The sequence below is a fragment of the Mixophyes fleayi genome, chromosome 3 (assembly GCF_038048845.1).
Source record: "Mixophyes fleayi isolate aMixFle1 chromosome 3, aMixFle1.hap1, whole genome shotgun sequence".
Taxonomy (NCBI): Eukaryota; Metazoa; Chordata; class Amphibia; order Anura; family Limnodynastidae; genus Mixophyes; species Mixophyes fleayi.
Genome location: NC_134404.1, coordinates 74,660,595 through 74,688,166, shown reverse-complemented (window position 1 = coordinate 74,688,166; position 27,572 = coordinate 74,660,595). Strand labels below are relative to the sequence as shown.

Here is a 27,572-nt window from a genome sequence, read left to right as displayed (position 1 = left end):
TGGAAAATTAATAATAAAAATACTATTGAAGTTAAAAGAAAAAGTATACAGTAATAGTCTTATAAAACAATCAAGAAGAATAGCAGTACACAAAAATCAAGATGAATAGCATTACACAAAAACAGAGATCATCTTTTTTCCAAAACCGAAGAGATCTCACAAAAGGAATGAAATATGATTTATAGCTGACTTTTGCCAGGATTGGAGAAAAATTCAGAAGATTTTACAAACTCATTGGCCCATCTTAAACACTGAAGATCTACAAATCATTTTGGGACTAAGAATCAATATGAGTTGGAGACGGGCAAAAAATCTTAAAGATGTACCAGTACACAGTCATCCAACTACAGGACGACAGAGAAAAGCTATTACCACTGGAACACATCCTTGTGGTAACTGTAAAGCTTGTCAACATATGATTAACAAAACATGTATAATAGACTAATACAATAAGCAACATGTAATAGAAGATTTATTTAACCGCAACACCAAAGGAGTAGTCTATGGCCTTCAATGTCCGAGTGAGAAAATATATGTGGGCATGACCACCAGACGCATGAAAAAGCGAATTCTAGAACATCCAGCATATATTAAGAATGCAGAAAATTACCATAAAAAATATAAGAGCTTAACGACGGTAGCAAGACATTATTTGGAAAAATATAACAGAGATTAGTAAATGATCAGAATGAATATTTACCTGAGGATGGGTGGATAGTTCCTTTGTGTTCCTGTGGGGTTTAGGAGGATGAAATGGAGTCCATTGAATTGAGTGCTTATTTTGTTTATCATAGTTGAGATTAGAGTCAACTGTAAATGAATTACCATAATTTAATTCAATTCAATATATCTACAAAATAAAAAATTACAGCATGATAAATTACAACAATCAGCAAATTAAATCCATAATATCATTTGATAAGAAATTATACCTAAACAATATAATTTCATATTCAACACATTTCATACATTAGACACTTTTTTGTCACTATAAGTAATCTGTATTGGACAATCACAAAAAATTGTTTTTATTCACGTCACTCCATTTATCACATTAAGGTTAGTATAATTATTTATATTATTAATAATACAATTATTCACTAAATTCACTAGCATCAACCCTCAATAATCACTTTAATTGAACACTTATCACTTTTAGTTGTCAATTTTTAATTTTAATTTTATCTTATTCTCACTCAGTGAATTAATTATATTAATACAAATTATATGGCAATCTATATGTGAACTAAAGAATTTAAGAAATGTTTAATCCCTAATATAATAGGTATATTTAAATGCAAATAATGTTATGTTAAATTATTTTAAGTCATAACCAGTTTATGATACTGTATAACACTGATATAATTAATTTTTTTTTTTTTAAACTCTTTATTTATGCAAAAAAAACCAGAAGTTCCACATAGCAGATAATAACAGAGAAGAAAAACATTTGAACATAAGGGCCAAAACATGTCAATTGAGAAACGAGAAGAAAGTCAGGCAAATGACATATTGTTACACAAATTCCTAAACATAAAAAGAAGCAGTAAGTTAACCCATGGAAAGGAAATAGGCTGGCCCAACCAAGGATTTTGGAAGACTCAACTGCCTTGAAACTCTATGTCGATGCTGCTTTTATTTTTTACTTTTTAGAGAGAGAAGTAGAGGAGAAAAAGAGGAGGAAGGGGGGAGGGGGGGGGGGTAGGACCTGGTAAGAGCCTCTGAAGAAATAGCCTTTTAAGTAGCGGGCATATTTGCTTGATGAAAAGAATACTAAAAATTCCACACCTTTTTGAAATTTATAATTTTGTCGTGGAGAAGGCTGGTGATGTATTCCATAGAGGCCATGTACCACACACGAGAGACTACACTTTGGAGACTGAGGTTAATGAAGGGACTTCCATTCCTTCGCTATCTGTAGACGAGTAGCGGCACAAATGTGTTGAACAAGTCTATCTGCCTGTTTAGTTAGGCCTTTGACCTGGGAGCATAACAGCATAACCATTGGGTCAGGTAAAACGTCAACCTCTAGGATTCTTGTCATTAGGTCAGCCACCTGGGACCACAAATTTGAAACACTAATGCATGTCCACCAGATGTGGTAGAATGAGCCCACCTCCCCACACCCTCTCCAACATGAGTCTGAAGTGCCGGATATATTATGTGAAGCTTTGAAGGCACTAGATACCATCTTGTATATACTTTAAATGTGTTTTCTCGTATTGAGGTGTTAGTGGAGATTTTGGAGATTCTCACCTGTAGCCGGGACCATCCCTCCTGATCCAGAGCTCTACCAGTATCCCGAAGCCATGCCACCTCAAACGATTCCGCAGTGTCAGATTTTGGTTCCAGGAAATTATGATATATCAGGGATATTAGTCCTGAATCTCCTGGCCTATACACACAGCTCCTCTCAAAAGGAGTGAGGCTACGTAGCTTGGAAGATCTACAGAGTGATTGAATAAAGCCTCGTATTTGAGTGTAAGCAAAATGTAAGGACGAAGGAAGGCCCTTTTTTTCTCTTAGATCCGGGAAAGTGCGGGGAGCAAAATCTCCCATAATGTGAGTAAACTGAGTGATACCAGCCTCTTGCCAGGGGCGCGAGAATGACCGCATATTTCCTGCTGGAAAATCCGGGTGATGCCACAATGGAGTAAGAGGAGAAGGAAATGAGGTGAGCTCCCACTTTCTATGGAGCCTGTCCCACAAGTTGAGTGTGAACTGTAAGGAGGGGTGCGAGTACACTGAGGCCGGCCTTTGAGCTCTAGGGAGCCAGGGGAGCGAATTCAGATTGTGATCTGGTGTATGTGCGTTCTCTAGGTCGACCAATCTCTTGATCCCCGGAGCAGACTGCCAGGAAATGATATGACTAAGGTTAACTGCATGATAGTAGCGCTCAAAGAGCGGAAGTCCATATCCCCCTGACTGGGTGGGTTTAGCTAGGCAGGACCTTTTGAGTCTTGATTTTTTCCCTTGCCAGATAAATGTACCGCATGAAGATTGCAGATTCGTTAGAAAAGTACCTGGGATTGGGATTGGTAAGGTCTGGAAAAGGTATAAGACTCTAGGCAGAACGTTCATTTTTATCACACTAATCCTACCAAACCAGGAGACAAAAAGCGAGTCCCATCTGGCCAGGTCTCTTTTTATTGAATCAAATAAGGGGGTGTAGTTGGCGTGGAATAGCTGTTTGTATTCTTTCGTGATCTGAACCCCTAAATATCGTAGCGCCTTTGGGCGCCATTGAAAATCGAACGAAGATTCGAGAATATTTTTGGTGACGATAGGGACTTGGAGTGAAAGGGCTTCCGATTTAGAATTATTTATTTTATAGTTTGATAGGGATCCATATTCTTTAAGTTCTTTAAGAAGATTTGGGAGTGAAATAAGGGGGTTTGCGAGTGTTAGTAGTACGTCATCAGCGAATAAGGAGATTTTGAAATGGCGAGGACCAATTTAAATCCCTGATATGTCCGGGTTTCTTCTAATGGCGGCAGCTAAAGGTTCTATGCATAAAGCGTATAAGAGGGGGGACAAGGGACACCCCTGTCTAGTGCAATTACCTAGTGAAAAAGCCTGGGATAGGAGCCCATTGGTCAATACCGATGAGGTGGGGCGGTGATATAGGGCCTGGGTGGCCGAAAGAAAGGCCCCGTTTAAACCGAAATGACTTAACGTGCTGAACATGAAAGGCCACGAGAGTCTGTCAAAGGCCTTTTCGTTGTCTAATGCCAAAATCACTGACGGGATCTTATTCTGGTTAATATGGGCGATGATGTCTATAGTACGTCTAGTGTTGTCTAAAGCCTGCCTGGTGGGGACAAAACCTACATGGTCTGGGAAGACCAGTATTGGTAAATAGGCATTTAAACTATTTGCCAGAATTTTGGCAAAAAGTTTAACGTCAGTGTTGATTAGTGAAATAGGACGGTAGCTGGGGCAACAGGTCGGGTCCTTGTTAGGTTTAGGAATCACCACTATAGTGGAGCGAGTGGATTCCATATGGAATTTACCTCCTGTCATAATGGAATTAAACAGATGCGTCAAATGAGGGACTAGTACTTTGGAGAATGTTTTATAATAAAGCATCATAAAGCCATCCGGGCCGGGGGCTTTGGAGTTCTTCTGTGACTTTAGTGCCAGGATTACTTCATCGTTAGAGATAGCCTCGTTAAGAGTAGAAGCCTGGCGGGAGGATAGGGAAGGAAGAGAACAATTATCTAGGTAGGTATTGATGGCTTGAGGGGAGGCTTTAAGTGAAGTTTGGTCCTTATGAAGGTTATACAGATTTTCATAATATTTGTGGAATGTTTCATTTATGGTCCTAGGATCGTAAGATAGGTCCCCTTTTTTGTTTCTAATTGAATTGATTATTTGGGAGCCCCGTTTGGCTCTCAGTCTCCTGGCCAAAAGAGAATCGGCCTTGTTGCCTTTTTCAAAAAATGTTTGATTAAGCCATCTAAGCTGGCGTTCTGTTCTCTCTGCGAGAATTGACTGAATTTCGCCCCTAGTTTTTGGATTTCCTTCAAAACTGAATGGGAGTTAGACTCCTTATGTGTTGTTTCTAAATTTTTAAGTTGAAGAGTAAGTTTATCAAGCGTTACGTTACGTTCTTTTTTCCTGCGGGAGGCAAACTGAATGATGTCCCCCCGTATGACTGCCTTGTGGGCTTCCCATATAGTGGAGACTTGAATCTCTGGGTCTGAATTGATTTCAAAGTATTTTGTAATAGAATCAGATATGAGATCTTTAAACCCGGGGAGTTTAAGAAGAGTCTCGTTCAATTTCCAGGAGGTTCTACCCCGAGGGTTCTGAAAAAGGTCAACCGTTAATGATAATATAGAGTGGTCTGACCACGTATTGGAAACTATATCAGCCCTAGTTATATGTTGGAAGATGTTTGAGCAGCCCATAAACATATCAATCCGGGAGTAGGTTTGGTGGGGAAAAGAGTAAAATGTGTAATCCCTCGATGAGGGATATAACACTCGCCAGATATCAAATAGGCCGGCCTCAGTCACTTGTTTTTGCAGATGTTTTGTATGTGAAGATGGGGGGGAGGTGTGCCTGGGAGCGGATCTGTCTAGGAGGGGGGACATAACAGTGTTAAAGTCACCCCCGAGTAAAAGCAAACCCTTACGGAAATGATGTAATTCCGAGAAAAAGTGTGTGAAAAAGCTGTCTGACCTGTATTTGGCGCATAAACGTTGGCAAAGGTTATATCTAGATGACCAATCTTTCCCGTCAGGAAGAGAAACCGGCCCTCAGGGTCGTCCTTAACTGCTGACACGACAAACGGAACTGAACTGCGGAGAAGAATGGCAACACCATTCCTCTTTGTAGAATGAGAGGAATAGTAGACATCAGGGTATCCTCTTGAGGACAGGGAAGGATGGCCACCCGCCTTGAAATGAGTCTCCTGTAAAAAAATTATATCACCATTAAGTTTTCGTAACGTATGGAATAACATAGAGCGCTTTTGAGGTGTGTTTAACCTTTTAACATTAAGGGAGAGTGTTGTAAGGGTCATGATCGGTATTCTTAGGAGAAACACAAAGAATAAAGATGTTATCCCTCGAACTGGAGTACCAGGGGGGAGGGGTTGGGGGGTGGGGAGCAGGGAGTGGGAAGGGAAAGAAGAGTAAAGGAAAGAGGAGTTATGAAAGAAGAAAGGCAAGGGTGTAGGTTCAGGCCTCAATAGCAGAGGAGAGACCTACTAGGACAGTGCCTAAAAAGCTATATTAACTTAAAAAACAAGGCAAAGTTTGCCTATTCAATTATCAGAACCAAGGCACAGAGTTCGGGAGTGCGTGTAAAATATAGACTACCATATAAACTGCTAAGAAAATCCCAAGGTATGCGGGTGCGTGGCTAGGAGGACAGGATAAGTCCCCCGCCCGTACATAAATAACATAATAAGGTTAAACCAAAGCTAAACTTGTAACCAGAAACAACAATATCTACGGTAATTATGAGAGCAACATGAAAATATTGACATTTGTTAGAAGAATAAAAGAAGATACAAACAGAGCAAGTAAAGGCACAATATTACTTCACGTCTCCTCTAACAGAGACATAGATTTACAAATCAAGGAGGTTGTTGCGAGGAGCTCTGGGCATCACTACCCACGATCCTGACAAGACGGAAGAGATGGAGCCTGCGGAGTAAGTCTTTTCCTTCGTTCGGTGTTCGGATCGACTCTTGACGGCCCTCAACTTCAATTATCAAACGAAAAGGGAAACCCCAGCGGTATTTGTATCCATTTTCTCTAAGGATGCTGGTAACCTCCCTGAGGTCGCGTCTCTTGGCTATCGTTGAATGGGCAAGATCTTGAAAAACTTGAATACGGGACCCTTCGTAAAGAGTATAAGAAGAATTCCGAACCGCTTTGGTAATAAGTTCCTTGGTCTTAAAGGATAGTAGTCTCAATATCACATCACGAGGGGGTTCGGAATCTTTCGGGCGTGGTCTCAAGGCCCTATGAATCCGTTCGATCTGCATTGGGTGATTGAATAAGGCAGGGTCCAGAGAAGAGAAGAACCTACTCGCATAGTCCTGCAGATCCGTAGGTTCCACTGATTCAGGGATGTTGCGTAATCTGAGGTTATTGCGACGTTCCCTGTTCTCCACATCCTCCAGCTTGTCCCTCATGAAATCGTTGTCCTTCAGCAGGAAATCTATATCTTTTGAGGCTTCATTTTGGAATGTAAGTGACGACTCCATCTTGTTTTCCAGAACCGAGGTTCTTTTGGAGATTGCAACCATTTCTGCTTTGATATCGCCTATAGCCTTCTGAAGATCAACGGAAAAGGCGTTAGTGCGCTCCACGATTAAATTTTGTAATTCAGCAAAGTCCGCCTTGGTTGAGGGAGAAGCAGTGGTAGGAGGGTCTTGGTCGCTCTGGGACTCCGAGGGTGAGTTAGGAGAAGATGAAGTATGTGCTTTGTCCTGACGGGAGAAGTGCTGAGTTATCTCTCCTGGTGCGCCTCTGCGGCCTCTACCCGCAGATTTATTCATGTTGAGTGCAGAATCTCTGGGAAACCGTTTGCTAATGTTGAGTATGAGGCAGACGGGCGGGGAACAAACCCATGTGGGTTAAGTGGACATAGTAAGTTGTGGGAAAGTTAAGTAGAGGGGTAGTATCTACCCTAGTGTCCCGCTGTTAGTTTTCTCTCTGGATGGTCTGGTGACTCTAATATGACTCCAGGAGAGCCTACCAACAAATTTTACTGTGAGGCTGGGGTGCGATGGTCTTCTATGGGGTGACTTGCGGTGTACAGCGGTTGAGAGGGATCAAAGACTCCCTTATGGTGTTCCACACCTGACTTATAAACCCAACAAGAGGTGGGTACGTCTGAGACCACCAGTGTTTGGGGGACTCCTACTACAGCAGTTCGGAAAGCATGTAGGGAGACTAAACAGCGGGGGGACCAGAAACGCCAGGCACTCACCCGGATACAGCATAGGGCAAGCGGGCCCCTAGGACAGAGGAGGCCAGTGGGCTTGTAGCACAAAAAACGGCAGGCTGTTGGAGCAGGCAAGCGGGTCACCACAAGGGGGAGTACGTCCGTCGCTTCTCACTCCTCTCTGAGTTCCCCCTCCTTCCCAGCAGGCACCCCTTCCTGTTGAAATCCGGAAGTGAAGGGGGTGATGGCGGCCGCGACTTCCGGATTAGCATGGCCGGGACCTTGTGTGGGGATTCGTCGCCAGGCGTCTCTCAGGATGCGGGCCGGGAAGCCTTCAGAAGCAGCACTCCAGACCAACAGTGTCGCCGGAGCCGGGCTGAAGCCGCAGGGTGGTCAGGGACAGCGCTGGACAGGCGGGAATTCTCTGGGCTGGTCGGATGTCGCGCCGGCAGAGCGGCGAAGCAGACGTTGAGCGGGGGGGGGGGGGCGACAGCACCCCTTGGGCAGCAGGGGAGAGCCTCCGAAGCGGGAGTCCGTCTGGACAACAGGGCCCAACGAAGGCAGCGGGGATCACTACGCGGCAGCTGATAAGGCTGGAGCAGGTAAGAGTATTACCTCCGGTCGAGGAGGGCTTTCTGATACCTCAACATGGAGACAAAAACGGGTCTTGGAGGGTAAATTTAGACAGTTGTTGGGGTATGTCTCAGGAGCTCCACAAGAACGTGTCCTCTCACTTTGGCGTCCAAGCCACGCCCCCGATATAATTAATTTTACATCGATTACAATAGATATGATTGATGAATTTGAAAACAAGTATATTAATACAATTAAAGTTAGAAAATCTAATCAACATGAACAAACAAATTAAGTGACTCTCGTAAGGTAATTTATAATTCTTACGGTGAATTTAAAATGCATGAGAGTACATATTTAATAACCTCTGTAAAATATGTAATGTATGATATGAATTTTCAATATAGCTTCATTATTAATTTGTGGGACAATTCCCAATTACTTAATATAATATAATAGAATCTCAATGTCCATGGCTGTAAGTTTACAGCGCATAAATGGGAGAACACATCTATATTAATTAAATGTACAATAAGAACATATCTTTTTACCTAGGTACAACTTGTATCGCTCAATGTTTATCTCTACGGCACTAACAGCAACATGCTTATTTACAGTAATTACTGACAAAATAAGCCTTCTAATGATTGGATTAGCTCCCATAGCTGTCAATCAATTGACGAGACACAGGATTGGACAGAAAAAGTTTAAATGCTTCCTGGCAACAAAAAACTGGTTAACTCCTTGAGAAAGCATCGAGCGAAACGCGCGTTGGGGCAAGGCATCCCAGTACGCCAACATTGTGATGTTCACATAGCAATATAATATGTCCTGCACTGGTAATTCTCTAGCGTAAATATTTAAGATCATGAGCTGCTAATCTGATTTGAATCATAATGGAATCAAGATAGGCAGCGGGTGCACAGTGTTATAGGCAGCGGATGCACAGCGTCATAACACGCTGATTATGTGACACTCTCATAGCTATCAAAATAAGTTGTTACAACAATTAATACTCTCCCTCAGTTTATCACAAGCACATTATAAGCAGGCAACCTGGTTATAATATAGTGTAAATGAGATAGATAGCTATTAGAAGCCTGAACGTGCAACTAATAGAGTGAGGATACTAATATGAATAACAACATTTTCGGATATGTGTCCCACATGAGATAGATGAAGCATGGTTAATCAGGTACATTTTTACTATTGACATTTGACACAACTGTGAATCGTATATGGTGAAATATATGAGAAAAATATTACTTAGAAATCAATCAGAGTATATGAAATCAGAATGATACCTATACAACAACAACTGTCTTCAAAATTGAAACATTAGAGCTACAATATGTTATTTCTACTATGAAACTTGGGGTTAACCAACTACAATTATTATAGAATGCAAAGATATACATGGCATATGTAGAAATAAACACAAAATGTTGATACAAATTGTATAAAACGTTAATAAAAATATAGACATCTTGCAAATGAGTATTGCTAATAGGTGAACAATCACATTGATTTTAATCACATTTCTTTTCTTTGGTCTCACTTCTTATTACTATATATATTAATCATTTAGCTCATTAGATATTTTAAATAGTACACCAATAAAATTTGTTTTAAGAATTTTGTAAACCTTTGAGTGCATTCTTTTTGGGAGAACCTTTTTCTCTCTCTCTCTGTAAATGTTAACAATTTTCTATCTGGAAGCACCTCCTGCAAACCAACAATATTGCCAACTTTTTAGATATAGCAGGTGGTTTAATTGATATAAGGAAGTTATAAATGCGAGTGCTTTAAAAAGCCCTATCAAACCGTAAATACTGAGACTTCTCTCGGATTCTATACATTCAGCAGGAACAATTTAATAAACATAAAAAAAATTACAGAGAATTTGATAATCACATTTCTTTTCTTTGGTCTCAATCTTTTATTACTATATATTAATTATTTTATTCATTAGATATTTTAAATAGTACAACAATAAAATTTGTTTTAAGAATTTTGTAAACATTTGAGTGCATTCTTTATGAGATAATCTTTTTCTCTTTCTCTCTGTAAACATTACTGCAGTGTTACAAAACAGCAAAGAAGAGAAAAAAACATGTGTCAAAGGGCTGTCTACGATCTGTGTGAATTCATATTATTTTAAAACTTGTATCTTTATTAAACGTATTTAAAATAAAAGAGTTCCCAATGTTGTCCTGATTATAACTAGTAGCGAAATAGTTAATACAAAAGCGGTGAAAATTATAGAACTAAAAAATTATATTTCATAAAATGGCAGCTCTACCGCCAGGCCTCGCTGTGTGTATTGTGTAAATAGTATGGTGATTAATATGAGCACCAGTATAGTTTGCTAGCACCAATTTATTTGTCCTTAAGTTATTTATATAAGAAAGGAATATATCTAGACAGCCTCTGGAATCGCTATCATTGATTTGTAAATTACATTCACTATGATGATAGAACTTCAAAATAAATGTTCACGATCATATTAAAAGGTGTTCTCCTATTGAGAGGGGATGTTATAAAAACTGATTGATATATAATAAATAAATTGATATCTATAATTCCTCTATTAAACCAGTTGCCACCAAAACTAACTTCCTTGGTAGTAGGCAAGGAATGGGGTATTGGCTACAGTTCAATGAGAATGTGTAGGAACCATGAGTGAGGAGTTATTAATGCCTGTACTAAACATAGCTTGTATGATAATGGCAGACTCCCATTCTAGCTATATTAGCTGGCTTAGGTAAGCACTCTTAAGATGTCATCGCCAGGCTCTGAACCTCATAGAGAAGAGAAAATACTCCCTTCACCTTCTCCATAAAGCTATTATCAGCCCCCCATACTGTATTTCATTTGAACATTATAAGGAAGAGCATTGAATCGGAATCTATAAATTAAATGGAATTAATTTAGGAGAATCTAAAATGGAAAAGGATTTCGTAGTGCTTGTAGACAGTAGACTTAGCAATAGTGCTCAATGTCAAGCAGCAGCTACAAGGGCAAATAAAGTATTGGCATGCATAAAAAGGGATATAGATGCAAGGAAGACAGTGTAATTTTTCCACTGTATAAATCGTTGGTAAGACCTCATCTTGAATATGCAGTACAGTTCTGGGCACCACTCTATAAAAAAAGATAATTTGGAATTAGAAAGGGTTCAGAGAAGGGCGACAAAACTGATAAAGGGTATGGAGTCATTAAGTTTTGAGGAAAGGTTAGCCAGTTTAGGCATGTTTACTTTAGAAAAGAGGCGTCTAAGAGGAGATATGATTACTATGTACAAATACATTAGGGGTCAATACAGAGAACTTTCATGGGAACTTTTTACCTCAAGAACTATACACAGGACACATGGTCATCCCCTAAGGTTAGAGGAGAGGAAATTTCACAACAAGGAAGGGGTTCTTTACAGTAAGGCAGTCAAGATATGGAATTCACTGCCAGGGAAGGTTGTGATGGCAGATTCAATAGATATGCTTTAGAAAGGATTAGACAATTTTTTTGCGGAAAAGTGTATCCAAAGATACGACCGTTAATTAAAATGATAGTAGTGGATATAGGGTTAAAATAGGACTGCAATATTGGGTCTGAGGGGATTTTCACAATTGAAACAGATTGGCGGTTGCTTACTTTGGATCAATTTCAAATATAAGTGAGGGATCGCAGGAGATCCAAAATAGGTTGAACTTGATAGACTGGTGTTTTTTTTCAAGCTCATCAACTATGTTACTATGAATTGGACATTCAATTAACACACAGTGAGGCGGACACTGATGCGCGCTTCGCTTACTCACTTTTTCCAGGCAAACGGAATGAGTGAACTGACGTATCTTTTATAGAGAAAAGTCAATCCCTTAACAGCGTCATGACTAATTAGCCAATCCAGTTTCTGGCCGGCACAAAGATGTCACAGAATGATTGATGTGAAGGTAAACCAATCAGGGAGTAGGAAATATATCCTCCCTTTTCGTTATCATTACCTTATTGGTGAAAATTAATCTAAATCAGATTTGGATGAATTTGAAAAAGGGAATCTTTGATATTCCCTCCAACTAAATCTGTTTCTGAAGATTAAAATTAGAATGATTGGCACATTCTGCTTGGAATGGAGAGACATCTCTAATATATTTCAGAAACACTAGCACATATTATTACTTGATCATGACCTCAGACAAAATCTTGATGACAAAATTTTCCTTTTGTGTCCATATAGTAGTAGGCCATAGAGTAGTGGTACATGTCGGGGTACAACCGGCGCCCCCTATTGTCATCTTCGCCTTGTGTTGTGTTGAGAACTAGCCTTAATCTTCGACTAACCCAGATTAATTAAATAAACAGTAACGTGTCTGTTTGGATATATAGTTCAAAGCGGGTGGGAGTTATTGAGCAGGAAGATCAAAGGTTTTCCCCATGTCATTCGGACACAAGTAGAGAAAAAACAAATGGCACTAAAATGCTTCAGGCTTAAAATGTGTATCTCTCACTCATATAAAACTACAATAAATTAAAAATATTAAAATATTCCAAAGAGGAGACATCAGGTTGTGATATTTCTATGGTATAACAAATAAAAAAGAGCAATAGAAAGTGCAAACTCTTATCACCCCTCAGTTGGAGCAGATTAAAGCAAATAACACACTGTCACTGAGAAAAAACATAATAATAATCACCTTAAAATATTTTAATGAAATAATAATATAACCAAAGTGAGTAGCGCTAAAGAATATTTACTTGTCTGTTCCAAAAACAGACAACCCTGTTTTTATCGAGGATAATAGACTGATTAATGCTGACATACAGTATATGTCTGTAACTGTTGAATATTATTCAATTTGTCCAGATACCAGCTGTGAATCTTGTTTGGGAGAATGAATGGATTAGATGCTATCACAGAGTTCACTCAGTAGAAAGGTAATGCACAGATAGACTTTCAATGTCAGCAATTCATCTCTCCAAACACTATCAGCTAGGGCCACTAGGAACAGTCGGCCAGCAGCTCTTATCTGTCTGTCAAGCCAGCGAATTCACTCAGACCCCGATTCAGTGCTAGTCTCGCAATGTTCTTGGTTAGATCCCGTTCGCAAGCTGGGTATGGTTCATGCGCATGAGCAAAAGAAAGATTTGGCTGTATTGAATGCAAAGGTGTACAGTCTGTTTGTTCAGTGTAAAGCTGAGTTCCCAGCACAGCGGTGATCAGTAATAAGATGTGTCCATACAGAGTCTTTTAGAAATTGTATAGAGAGCTTCAGGGGCGGATTGGAAACGTAAAGTAGCCCTGGAAAAAAATCTTAAAGTGGCTTCATGTGGGTGGGACCAAGTCAACTGAAGGTGGGGCTAAAACAAAAGTTGTCGGGATTTAAGAACTTCTGAAAGTTGGTAGCAGTAACATTTAAGAAAACCTAGATGTGATGACTTAAGACACAGTGGGTCATCTCTAAAGCAATACAGGGAAAAGCTGCCAGTCCTGTGCTACAAAAATACATAAATCCTATTGGATGATTTGCGACTGGTTCATACCTCTGTGCTCAAACTTGTTTAGTTGCCTACTAACACACCCTTCCAAAATTCACTTCATAGAAACATATCTGAATTTGTTTTTTAAGTTTAACTATTACGAAACATGTTAGCACAATTGTATTTGATCAGTCTGCCAGAGCGGCATATGAGCACTTTACCACACTGTTGCATCTATCCCTGACATCCTGAGATGCAAACTACAAGTCTAATTTATCTATATGTAATATATGAATATGTGTCCTGTGTGTTTCAAAAAAAGGCATTAAAAATAATCCTTATAATAAATGGCTATCCGGTGTGATCACCACAAAGGTGAAATTTTGCAAGTAAGTGTTTTGTAACAATTGTGTATGAGCCCTAAATGTGCCCAGTGATTGGTAGTGGTATGAATTAATAACAGTGCAGGGAGGGTTTGCAGACAATGGCAGGGGAGGGCTATTCCAAGGGTTTACTGGTGATATACTAAGTACAAAGGAGGAAGGATTAATGATATTGTCAGTGTAATAGGGGCTGGCCATATGTTCTACAAAGTGATCTGAGAATGGGACCAGTGCAAGGTAGAAGGCAGGCAATGGAATCAATGCAAGAACCACTAAAGTATCACCAGAGCTGAAATAAGGCTCTGGGGGGCCTGGGGCACTTAAGACAGCAGGGTTATCATTTTAGATACATTTTAGACAAATATACAGGCAAAACTGTGTGCACTACTGTTAGTTGCACGCAGCTCTGCCTTCATGAGCAGTACATTGTGAAGCAGGACATACCTCCCAACTGTCCTTGTAGTCGGACCAAATCCTGACTAAGCAAGACAGTCACCCACATTTAGGACTGCCCCACCAGATTCAGCACAGTTTGCAGACTGTCCTGCTCTCTCCTACTTGTTCTTGCCACTTTCACCACCTGTGGCTGCTGGTTTCTTTAGATCAGTTGCTGCTTGTCTGGATCCTGGAATGTTGGAGGCCCTATTTGGAAAAAAAATGGGTAAATGAAATTTAGAAAACTCCAACCAGCCCTGGCATTAAATTAATAGTACCCAAATTTAATAATTAGGCCTCCCTCCAGTCCCAACATGAAAATAATAGTACTCACATTTGATAAATAGATCTATTTCTCTCTAACCAGCCCTGACATAAAAGTAATAGTATTCCCATTTAATAAATAAACCTATCCCTCCCTCCAAAAAGCCCCAACAATAAATTAATAGAATTTACATTTAATATAACCATTTCACACAACCCTCCCAACATCAAATAATTAATATTCACGTTTAATAAATAGCACTACTCCGTGCACTCATCCCCACATTCAATTAATAGCCCCAAACCACCTCAGCATTAAAGGTACTGTCACCCCATCTTAACTTAATAGGCCCTGCCAATAAATTAAATGGCCCCACCATCATCCCACAAATATAATAACACCCATTAAATAATTAGCCCCCACCTAAACTCAACCATTATCTTAACAGCCTACCTCCCACTGAAGTGCTATTAAGACAGCTCCCCTCCCTTCCCTTATATCACACAATATATTAAGACCCCCTACTCCCTCACACATTATAGCAACATACACCCCCTTTCCCTCACATTATAGGAGGCCCCCTCCCTATAGTTTGGTATAAGCAGCCCCCTATAGTTTAGAATAGGCAGCCTCCTATAGTTTAGTAGAGGCAGTCCCTCTATACTTTAGAATGGGCAGCCCCCCTATAGTTTAGAATAGGCTGCACCCCTATAGTTTAGAATAGACAGCCCCCATAGTTGAGAATAGGCAGCCCCTCATAGTTTAGAATAGGCAGCCCCCCTATAGTTTAGAATAGACAGCCCCCCCTCCCCCATAGTTTAGAATAGGCAGACAGGCTTCCTCCCCTGCTCACTTACCTTTAGCTGCTCTAGCCGGCGTTGCTCCTCAGATCAGGCAGACAGGAAGTGAAATGAAACTTCCTGTCTGCTGCATAATACTCTGGGACCCTATACAGCAACATGCAGCTTAGCAATTGACTGCCTATTGCTGTCCACTGACCACCAATGTTTTTGATCGCACATCATACCTCCCAAATGTCCTTGCAGTCAGACCAAATTCTGACTAAGCGAGACAGTCACCTAAATTCGGGACTGCTCCAACAGATTCAGTACAGTTGGCAGACTGTCCTCCTCTCTCCCACCTGTTCTTGTCACTTTCACCACTTGTGGCTGCTGGTGTCTTTTGATCAGTTCCTGCTGTCTGAATCCTGGTATGTTGGAGGCTATATTTTGAAAAAAAAATGGGTACATGAAGCGTGAACTTTAGAAACTTATCAATATAACACCCACATTTCATAAAGCCTCCCTCAAGCCAAAAATTTAAATAATTGTATTCACATTTGATAAATAGATCTACTTCCCTCCAACTAGCCGTGACATTAAATTAATAGCATACACATTTAATACATAGACCTTTTTCCCCCCAACATGAAATAGCATTCCCATTTATTAAACAAACCTATTTCCCTTCCTCCAAACAGCCCCAGCAATAAAATAAATAGCATTTACGCTTAATAAATATGGCCATTTTCCACAACCATCCGATTCATTAAATAATTCATAATCACATATAATAAATAGACCTCATTTTTCCCAAACAGCCCCACATTTGATTAATAGCTCTCAAACCACCCCAGCATTAAGTTGAGCCTGCTTAGATGTAAATAATGCCCTTAGTTACTGCATAACCTTGAAACAGAAAAGGAGAATAGAGCGATCATGATACCTAGTGCCCAATTTGTGGTGACTATAATATTACACACATTTCTGCTCCTCATACAAAAACATTCTCCCAAATGGCTGTTGTGCGTTGTAGTGTGCTCCTTTTATATCTATATCCCCCCAGTACCTTGTGGTGTCTGCTCCCTCTCTCATACACACTGACACACACTCCCTCTCTCATACACACACACAAATTTCTCATACACACTGACACACACTCCCTCTCTCATACACACACACAAATTTCTCATACACACTGACACACACTCCTCTCATACACACACACACATTTCTCATACACACTGACACACACTACCTCTCTCATACACATTTCTCATACACACTGGCTCACACTCCTCTCATACACACTCACTGACATACAAACTCCATTACACTTACCTCTCCCTGCTGTGTTGCCTCCATCTTCCTCCATGGCTCTGGTGTAGTTAGGGGGTGTGTCCATGCTCCTATTGGCTGAGTGACTGTGTGAGCCAATCGGAGCACAGTCTGCAGAAGAGTTCCGAGCAGGAAATTCCTCAGTATTAGAGCTATAATGTCAGGAGGAAGGAGGGATGTAAACTTACACTGCTTAAGTGTGATGAGTAGAGCGGGTTGCTGAGCACTTCAGTAATGTTGCAGTGAGATCATCAGTCACCTCTAGCCCGCATCCACTATGCCCTGCTGGCATGTCACATGGTTGTCTCTGACATGGATTGATCTGATTGCAGCCAACTTTTTGGCATGGGCCCCCACAAGTAAGTTGCCCTGGGGCACCTACAAACCTTAATCTGGGCCTGAACCTGTTATAGAACTAGGGTTTTAGGGGTCTGCACTATAACACCAGATATTTAGAGGCCTGCATTGTAAAGATACCAGTCTATGTGTTATTTAGAGTTCACTAGAATGTACTCTGTATTGTATATTGTTTTTAAGATTTTTTTCTATATTGTATATTAGTCAAGTTGCTCTTTGTTTTGTATTGTACAATGGACATTAAAATGCTCTTTACTGTAAATTGCCCATTAAGATGCTTTGCATATTCTAAATCTGTCACTAGAATGCTCTCTGTATTGTATAAAGATCACTAGAATATTCAATGTCTTGCATATTAAGTCTACATACCCTTATTGAAATTGCCGGTGTTTGTGATGTAAAGCCTGAAGCAAGAAATATCACATCAGACCTTTTTTTTTACCTTTAATGTGTCCTTGCAACCAACAATATTCAAGTGAAAAACAAGTCGATAATTTTGTAGGAAAAATAAGTTTCTCAAGTTAAGATCCTTAATTAATCAGGCCCCTTGTGTTTATTATAGCAGTGAGTTTTTTGAATAAGTCTCTACAAACTTCACACACCTGGACTTTGCAATTCTATTATTCTCTTCCCTGCAAAATGTTCAAGGTCCATCCATTGTGAGGGGGGTCTCCTATGACCTTTTTAGGCCATTCCACAATGTTTCAATGGGATTGAGGTTTGTGCTCTGATTGGGCCATTACATTTTCCGAAGCCATTTCTTGGTTGGCTTGGATGTGTGATTTGGATTGTTATCATGCTGGAAGGTGAAATTCCTCTTCAGCATTCTAACAGAGGCCAGCAGGTTTCATGCAAAAATATATTGATATTTAGAGTTATTCATTATGCTGTCAATGCTGATCTACCCCATGTCCTGGCTGAAGAGAAGCAGCCCCCAAAGCATGATGCTGCACCACTGTGCTTCACAGTAGGCATCGTGTTCTTTGAGTGATGAGCTGTGTTGACTTTGGCGCAAAGGCTTAAAAGTTCAATCTTTGTCTCATCAGACCATAAGACTTTTCCCACATGGTTTTGCATGATTGAATTTATTTGTTTGAAAAATGTAGATGGTCTTGCATGTTCTTATTTGTGAGAAATGGCCTCCGACTTGCTACCCTTTCACATAGCCTAGGTATGTGTGAATACGGGAGATTGTTGTCACATGAAGGGAGTTACTAGTTCCTGCCTGAAATTCCATTAATGTTGTCATTGACCTGTTGGTAGCCTCCCTGATTTCTTCTTGTCCTGTCGTCAGCTTTGATGGGATGTTCTGATCTTGGCAGTGTCACTTTTGTGCCACATTTCCTCCACGTATTGATAATAGTTCCATGGTACATGTAATGCCTTTGAAATTCTTTTATATCCCTCCCCTGATGGTACATTTCAACAATAAGATCCCATAGACCTTGAAAAGCTCCTTTGTGGACCATGATCGTCACAGTAGACCCTAGTGTGTCTCTGTGTGTGTGGTATAGAATTTGGAACACATGGTGAAGGATGATTCATCTGATCATATCACCTTCATTGCTCAGCAGTCTATTGTCTGTGCTCTTTGGACCACTGAACTTGCAAAGGTGTGATGAACGGTTCATGCACAGCAACCTGAATATGATGCCCTGGTCAGACCTTTTTTGTCGGAATTGATAGCACCACAGATTGGAATTTGCAGTCAATTGAGCAGGAATTACTTTCCAGTTTTGCATTCCATTTGGTACAAATACACGAATATCATGATCCTAGAGTATGCTCTTCCATATTTATCCCTCAGAGCTCCATGCTGACATCACAGTGACGCACAGGAGCGTGGTTTACGGGTGCTTATGAAATACTCCCAAGTGGAACAGTTCAGTCACTGAAGCTCCTAACAAATGCTTCCCAAAAATCATCCCACTTCCAAAGTCACTGAGGTCTCCTCTTGCAGCCATGCTAGTCATAATCAGAGCCGGTTTACCACTAGGCAACCTAGGCAATTGCCTAGGGAACAGCGGTCCCCAGAGGGCCCTCCCAGGGCCGCCGGCGAGACCAACCTTTAAAAATGGGCCGCTACTTGTGGGCCAGTGCTATGTGCTTGCCCCCCTGGGCTAAAGTCTGCCAGCCAGCTCCTGAATAGGGGTATATGTTATGCTAAAAATTATAGTGCTATGGATTTTTTTCAGGGAGGGGGCCCCAAACCAGTATCTTGCCTAGGGCCCCATGAGGTCTAAATCTGGCTCTGGTCATAATTATTGTAAATAAGAGCAATCCAGCATTTTTATACATGCCTGACAAAGCTGGGATGTTATTTGTGTAATTAATGCACCAGCCCTTACTTTCAAAATACTCGGTGCCCCTTATTTACCCATGTGTTACCTATGTCCACTAGTTGTGAATCCAAGGAGGCCCCAGGGTGATCAAGTCTGCAGTTGTTACTAGGTTTAATGCACCAAGTTGCTGGGTCGCAAGAGGCAATGTATGTGTTCTAGCAGCATGTCCTTTACACTGCTTGGGTTCATGTATATTGTTTTTAATGTATGCAGCAATAAGCTGAATCCACTGCACATTCTCTGCATATAATCATGACAGCACTACATTCCATTGCCTGATTCAATCAGTTCAGTTTATTCTCAGCAGCATGAAAGATAATCTTCTGTGATTCCTCAGTAGAAAGGAAGGGGATGCACTTGGGGGGAATACTTATCAATCTCCTTATCAGGGCACTGCCAGAGAAGCCAGGACCTTGATTTTCTGTTAATGGATCCTCAAGTAGCATTTCATGTGCAAAATCCATCCTCTCCCTGCTTCCGCCACACATGTTTACACTCTTCCCCTGAGCTGCATCTCCAGTTGGCCAACACGCATAATAAATGCCATAAAATATATAATCTAAGACATACAGTCCATGGAATACAAATGGGTTTGTAATGGCTAACAGGATCATTTTTAAACTATAAGTACAATAGAGGTATTGTTAAACTCCAATAAAATTGGATGAGAGTTTTCATGTGTAATGTTCCTAATTTACCCACTTGTGATTACTTAAAACATAAAGGTAATGTAGCCACAGCCTCTCTATTCTATAATTCAGGAATTATTTCCCGTCACATCCAATTTCTGTGACTATTTATTTGTAACATAGTATCAAAAGGTTACTGAGCAACAATGTTGCAATACTTGTAACTTAGTATCTGCCCTAAACAAACCACAGATTTCATATGGCATTAGTTGGAATTCATACTAGTATTATATATATATTATATCTAGGGTTAAATGTATCAAGTACTATTCCTTCCACTTTCTGATCTTTCACTAAGATGTCATTAGTTACTGGGACAGCAGCCCATACATATTGGGTAGTTGTCCCAGTAACTAATGACATCTTAGTGAAAGATCAGAAATGGAAGGAATAGTACTTGATACATTTAACCCTAGATATAATCTGGCAGTTAATCCTGTGATTTAAGTACTGCATTCAAACAACAGGGTGAAAAGTAATTCAGACTAAGGAGCTGAGAATGTTGATAATATAGGTGTGAGTGTCAGATAGCCGTATCTCATATTATCAGCTAGGAAAGCAGACAATACAGGTATAAGTGTTAAACAGACAATTAGCCGTTTCTCATGTTAATCCCTGACAGCAGTCCTAATCAAGAATGCATCCTGCCTCCACTCATCCCTCCAACTGCAGCAGTGTCTGACACTGCTAAATAGCTGTGTGATGTGAACAGCACTGATGATACATCTAAAAGTTTTCATTACCGGACACTAAATATGAATTATCTGACCGCTGTGCTTAATTCTTTAGGCAGCTTATTACTCGGCTATTCGATCTCTCAATGAGATCAATTAAGGCTGTTATGTGGGAATACAAATTTATGAGCACATTTTTATTTCTTCGTAACTCTGATAACGGTATACTACACTATCCCACATTTATTACTGTGATCTAGATGCAGCGCATTGCTGTATATTATTCATTATTGATTTACAATATCTCACAAATGCCACATTTAAACGCTAGATTTTTGTGACAGCCACCCCTCATTCTCTAGCCAAGCTATCTATAATATAAATTAGGATCTTGATCTAAAATTGAGACTATTAACAGTATGTGGATAAGTATCATTTATTCACGCCTGTAATGAGGTAGTGCGTGCACACTGCCACTTTATTGTGCGAATATGTATTCCGTATAATTAACTTTCACCTCTTCACTGCGGTACCTGTACCATAAAACACAGTATTACAATTCCAACAAGACTATATTTGCTCATTAACATTTTTACTATTGCTTACCCTTCACTCTAGCAATACCCTCCAGTCGCGCATGTACACATTTTATAGGCTGAACTAACATTCATGATGATGCATCCATTAATTCACTAGGAATCTGTGACATCACTGATGTAAAGTGTCTTGGTGATGTCACCAGATCCTGGTGAATTGATTGGCTTGGCCAAAAAATGTCTGCCTCCAGTGTGTGTAGGCAACGGGTGCAAATTAGTATCTGGAGTTTTGCCTCTATAGACAAGCTGTACTGTATACAATTACTGTACAAGAAATATGGAGGTGTCTCGGGATAAATTCCATTGGCTGTCAGCCCAGATATCTCCAGAAATGTATAAATACATATACAATGTTTTGGGGTATGGCTCCTCCATCTGCTTGTGGTTGTACATTATAATAAATAAGTCAGATAACAAAGTATGTCCCACAGAAGAAACTATTCTAAGCCTGGGTCACCTGGATACGTTATCCTCCAGCTGAGATTACAGGTTTATCTGTGTAATCATTCTTCATGATACCGAGTACATCAGATTTTATAGAATATAGTTTGATGCAGTGAGCAACTGAGCGGAAGGATTATCAGTGAGGAAAAACTATACATAGGCTGCGTGTTGTCACACAGTGATCTCATAGTATGGGGAAACACTGACCGACATGGTGTGACTAGAAAGGTGTATAAGGACCTAATACAATATGATATATTTAAATAAGGTATTTTGCCGATGGATCTGAAGTTACTCACCTGGTGAGTTTGATCTTTTTTTTTAAGCTCGGTGTTAATTGGAGCTGTTATACCTACTCTCCTGAGCAGGGAGGTTATGGCCTCATTCTGATCCCAGTCTGAGAGGAGACACATACATAGAAATGCAGTTACTTCAAGCCAGCTACATGTTTTCTACAGTTTGTACTGGGCTCTCCAGTAACCTACAAATACTATTATCTTCAGCAAGACAGTAGTTATTGGAAACAGTGTGTACGTTGTCTGGTATATAATAACAACCACATCACATATATGTGGTTTTCATGCTTTTTGAATGTGAGTTTTGTTCATGATCTTATAAATAACTAACCAACTTTGTATAAAAAATAAATGATTTTATAGATAACTTCAATGAGTCACTTAAAGCTAATGCCATTTATCTAGCTCTTGATGGCATTGACATAATAATGTCCTCCCATGTTATTCCTACATTCCACGTATTGGTTTTTTTAAAATATAAAAACAATAAAAACTTTGTCATTAGCTTTGATTAATGGTTAAGTATACATTAAGTATATTTTTGCTTTTTTAATGTATCGCCGAGGATTCTGTAAGTACTAGCTGGATTGATGAACAACCAGCCTACTCTTGCTAGTAAAATCATTACCATTCCTAAGTCACATATTGAACAATGACATTTTACTTTGGATCATGCTAATAATCTGTTTGTGTATCATAAGACAGCGCCCCCTAACTACTTAGTAGGGTGTTTCCAAATGTCGGTTATTTATCTTCTTGTTGCAGTAGTGCCATCCTCCATATATCTTCTGAATGTCAGCCCAAAGAAATGACTGACACGTTGCTGCACGTGGTACAATCACTGATTGTTAGCCAAACAGGAACATTCTTATTTATAAAGAGACAGTAAGGAAGACGTACCTTGTTCTTTGGCCACCTCTGGCAGGTAGGTGGCTCTGCGTTTTTCTCCATTCTCATTGAGGAATTCAATCCTGACCCCATGGACTCCAACCTGAAAGAAGGGAATCAATGAATTTGTACATTTAATCTTCACTTTGGAAATAATCATGAATGCATTTGTGTAAAGTATATGTCTTCAATATCCAATATGATGCCACACAGGTAATCAGGGTCTGTCCCAGTGGTTTCACACATTAGTCTTTTTCCTCTGAGTGGTGTCGCACAAGTGGTATAAACATATGTATAGATTAAGACTAAAAATTGTGTTTTTGTCCTCAATACAAGAAACTTCCATAACACATATTTAGAATTTTCCAAGCCTCATGGCATCCTCCAGACACTATAGACAATCACAGTACATCCTCCAAATACTACGGAGGAATTCAATATATTATTCAGATCAGTGGTAGAACTGGAAATATAGAAGTGGTGGTATGAAAAATGTAAGTGACTGGAGTTTGCAATCAAAGTAGTAGACGTGCCTGTATGGTATATCACCGTATACCAGCCCACTTCAACCGCTGCTCCTGATACTATAAAGGATATCACTACATACTCCATACACTACAGATAAGCTAAAGATTACTACATCCTACAGATATCCTTTAGTAATTACAGAAGAGCTCATTACATGCCCCAGATATTGCAAAGTAGCTGTAGAAGAGCACACAGCTTCCAGCAGACAATAGAGAAAGCTCATTGCATCCTTCAGATATTGTAGAGGAAAACACTACATTGTTCAAATTCTGCTGAGAAGCACACGGCATCCAGCAGATACTGCTGAGGAGCACACGGCATCCAGCAGATACTGCAGATGAGCACACTGTATCCTTCAGAATCTACAGAAGAACACATTGCATCCTCTTGAAACTGCAGAAAGGCACAATACCAAGAAGGATGATTAGAGGAAACTAATCAATATCATGGACTGTGATTTTGAAATTCTAGTTGGAAACTGAGTAATTGGACTATTTCCACAGACAGTCTTCGGGGTATGGATTCAGGGCCTGGTTCACATGGAGCTTCTCACCTCCCAGTCCAGGAAGTCATCTATGTCCTCAAAGTTGGTGAGCAGAGACACGGAGCAAGACAGCTTGGGCAGCTCCTCACGGGTTAGAGGAGGGAAGCGGCTGTCCTTAAGGGCACTGCAGGGAGACAGTATATACTTGTAAGTGATATTAATTTTATGTATCTAAATGTAACTATAAATCCAACTATAAATGATATAATTATCGTATCCTGTAAATACTTTTTGCACTTAAATTTTAGTATACTTGTAATTCAAAGATGCTAATATCAGTTTTAGCAAAACATTTACTCTTTATGCAGTACTTGTTTTGACACACATACTTTCTCCTGAATTACATATAGAATGATTAAATGTTTGGAGGTGCTTCACATATTATAAGACTCTCTGAACAACCATCTTCTGCATAAAGGCATTCCAACAGCATATGGTTAGGGCACTCTAGTGAGAACAGCTTACTAAAAGGTTTCCACACCTTGTTAGACTGGTGTCACATTAGCAGTCCTAGGGGTAAATGTATTAACCTGCAGGTTCTTCAACACCCGCGAGTTCAGCATCTTCGGCGATTAAATTTAATGCAGCACCGCTTTAAATTTAATCGCCGAAGACGCTGAACTCGCGGGTGTTGAAGAACCCGCAGGTTAATACATTTACCCCCTAATCACTACTGGCCTGATGCACGTAAAATGAACGTATTGTGCGTTTTTCTTTTAAAAAACGCACGTAACTCGGCATACGCATGTCCGTATTCAACAAGGGGCAGACGTAAAAATACTGATGTTGCTGCGTGTGCTCGAGCTTGGCACGCCCTTACTGTACATTAACTACGTGCATGCGCCCAGTCCCTTCACTCTTCCATCCATGAAATCAGAGGCTGTAGTAAGGGTACTTTGCGCTCAAAGATGAATTGGACTTTGCTGCATTAACTGGCGTATGGTCCGGTTCTGGGCATGCGCAGAGTGATTTTAAGCAAAATACAGCACATATCGGTATTTACAATCCTTAATGAATCAGGCCATACATATTTCTAGCCTAAAATTGAGAGGCTGGAAAAGATGCCATAGGCTCACATAGTGACACATAGCATTCAGTGGGAAACACTGTTCTCTGTCACAACATGTGCATAAAAGTGCTTCAGTAGTCATAGTCCTGCATATGTTCTGAAGCACTCTACTTCATATCTAGCTGTCACTATGCAAGGTTGTGATAGTTACTGAACATTACAATGTTTGGCTGGAAATACACAGCATTCAGAAACACTATTCTGACAATATCCTTAAGGTGAGGAATACATTATTTATACATTACTACTATGTAAATAATATGCAATTTTTTGTTGCCTTGGTACCTGGCTAAGGTGTATTCCCTGAGACCTGAGTTTAGATTCTTGGCACAAAAGGTCCCGACACAGCCACGTAGACGTTTGTCACGTCCAGCCTTCCATGTGACAAACAAAGGGCTGGAGATGAGAGAGGTGAAAAAAATACCATTCAAATTAATAGAAGACAAGCCACACAAGTAAACATAATAGGCATTGCTATGCATAGAAGCTATCAATGCGATTAATAAAGTGAATAATAAAAATGGACAATTATTTTTAAGACAGGTGCTATTAAAAAGTGGAGAAAGCACGTAGTCAATAATGTATTGTACTATTTTCATGCATATTAATATATTTAAGCAAGCTTAAAAGTCCTGGAGAGATATATGCTTTGATATTTAAAACAATATAATGGTTAGGCGCTCACTGACTTCTGTTATCTGTTGTTAATAGGTATAAGAGATGCTGCATTATAAGATTTAGTATATAAGGTGGACACAAATTGTTAGATGCAAATTTATTAAAACTAAAACACTAAAAATTACAATAAGAAAAAACTCACCATAAAGTATATATATATTTTATGGTTAGTTTATGGTGAGAAATGGTATAGAGACAGGAGGGACAAAAGAAGTCAGTGAAGGGGATCACACGCAAGAGGAGCAAGTACAGGGACAGGGTAAAAGAAGATCAAGCATGGGAATTGTTAGGTGGATGGCTGGTAGGCTTTGAGGAACAGATGAGTTTTAAGTGCATGCTTGAAGGAGGACAAATTGGGGACAGTCAGTTGGAACATGGGAGGTCGTTCCTGTGGAGGGGAGTACATGGGAGAATTCTCGGATTCTAGCGTGGGATGAGCTGATCAGAGTAGAGGAGAGACGACGGTCATTGGCTGATAGCAGGGAGCGGAATGGTGTGTAAATGGAGAAGAGGTTAGAGATATAAGGGGCAGTGGAGAGTCAGAAGGCCTTGTAGTTGACTCTGTAATGGAAGGGGAGCCAATGTAAGGCAGAGCAGTTAGTGAAGAAGTGCGGTGTGAAAGGAAGATAAGTCTCACAGCCGCTTTAAATATAGAGAATGAAGAGAGGCAAGGTGGGAGTGGGGGAGGCCGGTGAGGAGAAGGTTACCCAGGGAGGTAGTGTACAGTGAAAAAAGTAGAGGACCAAGAATAGATCCCTGAGGGACTCTATTGAGAGAGCGGAGGTGGGGAAGTATGACTCAGAAGTGGAGATAGAGAAGGAGCAGCTGGGGCGGTATGAGGTGAGCCATGCAAGAACAGAGCCAGAGAGGCTGAGAGAAAGAAGGTTCTGCAACAGGAGGGAGTGATCAATGGTGTCAAAGGCCGCAGAGAGGTCTTGGAGGATGAGCAGCGAGAAGTGACCATGGATTTAGCTGAAAGAAGTACATCCAAATCTTCTTTCAACTGTCCGGTATTTCTGCTAGTATGTTATTAATGTATTTTTCTGTAGGGGGCTGCAGACCTCTTACTCTTCCCACCAACATTTTAGCAACAGAACAAAATACTGTATAAGGATGATGGGTATTGAGTTCTCTGTCATCTTCTGTTTTAGATAAGGAGATTATGACTTTAACCATAACACTTACTAGTGATCATTAGTGAAACCTGGCACACGTGGTTGTGGGAAGCCATGCAGGTGACAAAAAAGAACATCAAAGCAGTAGTAGCCCATTTCAGCTGTCACCACCAACTGCTGCCTGCTGCTTGTGGCCCCTTTGGGGTGGGGGAGTGGGGTGAGGGCACTTGGACCCACCGTCTTGTCCTCAGTGGGCTGGCAGTTATGTGGGACTGGGGGCTGAACACTGCCGGTTTCTTCACTCCACAACAGCCGGAAGACTTTTTCTCTGCAGTGGATACACAGCGTCTCTTCTCCATGTTGTGAAACACCCTGTAAGTAACAGCAAGGACAAACGTTAAAGGTGCAGGGTGAGAAACAGATATGTTCATGTTGTCCTTTTACTTTTGCTGGCCTTTATTGACAGCAATAGTTTATTAATCATTGACTTTTGGCACTACTATATTAATTCCTCATCTACTATATAAATGCCTAGTGGCAAGTGTGAAAAAAAAAAACCCAAGCTGCAGCGCCACCTGCTGGGCAGAGTTATACACTGACCTATATATTTCTTGAAGGAGAAGTGACAGTTGGGAGTGGTTGGTGGTTGCCAGGGGTGACAGTGGGGAGTTTTTAACACCTTAAGTAGCTTGATGAA

At 40.3% G+C, this 27,572-nt stretch overlaps 1 long non-coding RNA gene and 1 pseudogene across 1 annotated transcript in view; one reads left to right on the top strand and one right to left on the bottom strand.

The window, feature by feature from the left end:
• LOC142143738 (uncharacterized) overlaps positions 1 to 27,572 on the top strand; it is a 713,023-nt gene that overhangs the window by 307,276 nt on the left and 378,175 nt on the right. The gene's annotated exons all lie outside the window — the stretch shown is intronic.
• LOC142142503 (AMMECR1-like protein) lies at positions 21,239 to 27,255 on the bottom strand (annotated as a pseudogene).